The sequence below is a fragment of the Triticum dicoccoides genome, chromosome 3A (genome assembly GCF_002162155.2).
Source record: "Triticum dicoccoides isolate Atlit2015 ecotype Zavitan chromosome 3A, WEW_v2.0, whole genome shotgun sequence".
NCBI classification, from domain to species: domain Eukaryota; kingdom Viridiplantae; phylum Streptophyta; class Magnoliopsida; order Poales; family Poaceae; genus Triticum; species Triticum dicoccoides.
This window is the reverse complement of record NC_041384.1, coordinates 557,593,923-557,597,202: the sequence shown is the minus strand read 5'-3', so window position 1 is coordinate 557,597,202 and position 3,280 is coordinate 557,593,923. Positions and strand designations below refer to the sequence as shown.

The following is a 3,280-nucleotide window of genomic DNA, read 5'->3' as shown; positions in this document are numbered from 1 at the left end:
TATTTCTTCTCATGCCTACTTAACAGCGATCCAAAAGGTGGTAAGAAAACATTGCTTCATGTAGATAGTCTGTTCAATTTCCATGAATTAAGCTCTTCATGTTTTGGTCATATTTAGTGGTATCATTTTTCATGTTTGTCTCTGCTGAGACAATTATAAGTTATACTACTGGACAAAGATTGTACATTGACACGGACTGCAAAACATACGCAGAAAGTATATATTCCACAACTTGAATCAACTAACATTTGACTGCAGAATCGTCCGACTTGAATGTATGTAGATAAATTGATATTTAGCTCCGAATTTAAAAAAATCAAGCTTACTGATGAAATATTATAGAGATAGCCTACCATTGCACTTACATAATAGTCTATTTTTACACTCCTTTAGCTTAGTTTTGTTTAGTTCTATACTGAACTGCAGATAATGTGGGATTGTTCTTTACCGGAAACTTTGGGATGACCATCAATGACTATCAACGGGCAGAACAATTACATATGTAGTCCAGGTATTAACAAAACAAAACTAGGTTAATTCAAGTGCTTTAAGTTTAGCACAAAATCTTTTTTAAGTGGATCAATCTGGAAAAATATCTCCCGATTTGCCTTTACCAACAGATAATTCATTCAATAACTTTATATTAGAACCATTGGGGGCTACAGTGTTACCATGAACAAACCAATTTACAATTTGGCGCGCGTGTACCCTCTAGTTCAAAACTCTGCATGTAGAGTCTCGAAGATTTGACAGTTGCAACCTACTTATAATCCGTTCAAGTTACCTATCACCACCGCCCATTTCTTTTGAGACCGTCTGATTCAGCAGAGACCGTAATCCACCAATGCCGCCTATCTGAGTCAGTAGCTCTGGAGGGAGAGACTTGCTGATGTGCTGAGCATTCGTGTTTCCTTTGTTTGACTTCCTTAGCCGTTTTATTACATTGGTCCACACCTTCGCAAGCCGTTTGTATTCTTCCAGCATGTCCAAGACATCCTTGACAGGCCGGCCAGATCCCCGAGCAATCCGAATAATTCGGGATTCCTTCATCAGCTTCGGATTTTCGCTGTCAAGCTCTACAATGATATTTGGACGTAAGCACAATAAACCACCAGGGTGTTGGTCTTAGTAATATATAAATACGCATGGGTCGGCCCACCAACCCAACTTACCTGCGTCTGTCATGGAATCCATCATCGTCATATACCGCTTTATCTTGGCCTCACCCTGCTTCTCATGTCCTTGTGGCATCAATTCAGAACTAAATCCAGGCAACATGGAGAAGATCTACAAAGATAAAAATAGTCAACATTTGATATGTTGTTCGCTATATCAAACAGCAATCGAGCCCTTGATTTACTGCGGTATTACATTTCACCATACATCCAAGAAAACTGAAAGACTAAAGCAAGCTTACCTGGTCAATAGAGCCAATTTTACCAAGGTTCTGGAATTGCTCGTACATAAGTCTCAGAGTAAAGTTTCCTTCCATCAGTCTCTTCATAAGGTCAGGTTGTTGATCAGCGGGTACGACTTGACGAGCCTTCTTCATCAAGCCCGGCAAATCTCCCATACCTGCCAATTGCACAATGTAAGGAGGCCAGCTAAAGGGAATACACAGGTAAGACGCCACACCTAATATTTACACTGACCTAATAGGCGACCAACAAATGGTCTCACATCAAAATCTTCTAGCTCGTCTTTGTGTTCTCCAGTTCCAATAAATATCACTGGACTTTTCGTTGCTGCGACACTGAAGAGAAACAAGAACGTTAGGTGTACTATTCTGAAATGTTAATGATGTTATGTACGCTACAGTGCTCTCAGGTTCTGATATGTTAATGTTGTTAATTTGTTATTCAATTCATAAACTAAGAAAGAGCAAATGGCACCAAGAGGGTAGTGTAAGAAAAGGGAAGTGAATACTAACGCGCTAAGTGCGCCACCTCCTTTCGCATGGCCATCCATTTTTGTAACAATTACAGCACCAACCGGAACACTTTGCCTGAATGCTTGGGCCTGAGCAAAGGCAGCCTGACCAATGCTACTGTCCATCACAAATATTACCAGGTCTGGTTTCTGCATGATATCGTCACAATGCAGGTGAGATTTTTTTTTCATTTGGTTCAGGTTATAACTGAAAGTAAGAGTTCTGAGCGTATTACCGTTGCTTCTGAAACTTGGCGCATTTCTTCAAAGAGGGCTGCTTCTTGTTTGTGCCTTCCACTTGTATCTACAATTATGAGATCGCAATTTTCTTTTCTAAACCTCTCCACGCCCTCAGCAGCAATTTTTACTGGATCAGATTCCATGTAGCTGCAGTGACACAACAATTAGTTAAAACAAGAGATAACAAATCATAATATTAGCAGTTGAAGTGATAAGAGGTACTAGTGTACCTTCCATAAAAAGGAACCATGATCTTTGTCGCATTCTGTTTTAACTGATCAAAAGCACCAGCCCTGAATGTATCAGCACAAACCAGTGCTGGTTTGAATCCTATCTTCTGATGATAATGAGCATATTTCATACAAGTGGTAGTTTTCCCAGAACCTGCATGAACAAGATGCTGCCTTGTGAACAGGATATTGTAATCATTGCAACCAACGTGCAGAAGACGTATAGCCGATCATTAGTGAGTCAGTCAACTAAACAACAGAAGCCCCACACCGAAGCCAAATAGTACGATAAGAATGCAATCTAATCACCAAAATGTCTCACTAATTACAAACTGCCCATCCAAGATGATAAAACTTGCAATAGTATATATTTCTTTTGCAACATATCAGGTATCCACCCCAAAGCAACATAAGAATGTTTGATCACTACAACTCCATTTACATGGCTTCTTGCATCACCAAAACAATCAGCTGGAGAGAATCATATGCCAGTAGCTGTAGCTCGACAAAGTAAACGTAACATGAAGGTGACTAAAGCTTGACCTATGCTAATTTGTTTCCATGGCTTGCCCCCCGTTAAATGAACGTATAAACAAGTTGGTAAACAGCTTAATCAGAATTAATCAAGTCACTATGAAAGTTAATATTGTTCTCCTAAAATTTTACCGTGAAATAATGTCCTCCAAAGGAATAACAGATGCTGCATATATATGTTCATTTGTGCGGATGCAATTGCTAAACATCAGGTATATATACCACAAAACAAAATTTGGACAGAATAACGAAGCAGCAGGCAGGGTAGACTGACCTTGCAAACCAACAAACATAACCACGCACGGCTTCCCTTTCTTGGGAGCGAAGGCGGGCTTCCCGGCGTCCAA

At 39.9% G+C, this 3,280-nt stretch overlaps 1 pseudogene; it reads right to left on the bottom strand.

Moving 5' to 3' along the window:
- Window positions 1-665: 665 nt before the first annotated feature.
- Window positions 666-2,550, bottom strand: LOC119272122 (annotated as a pseudogene).
- Window positions 2,551-3,280: the final 730 nt, after the last annotated feature.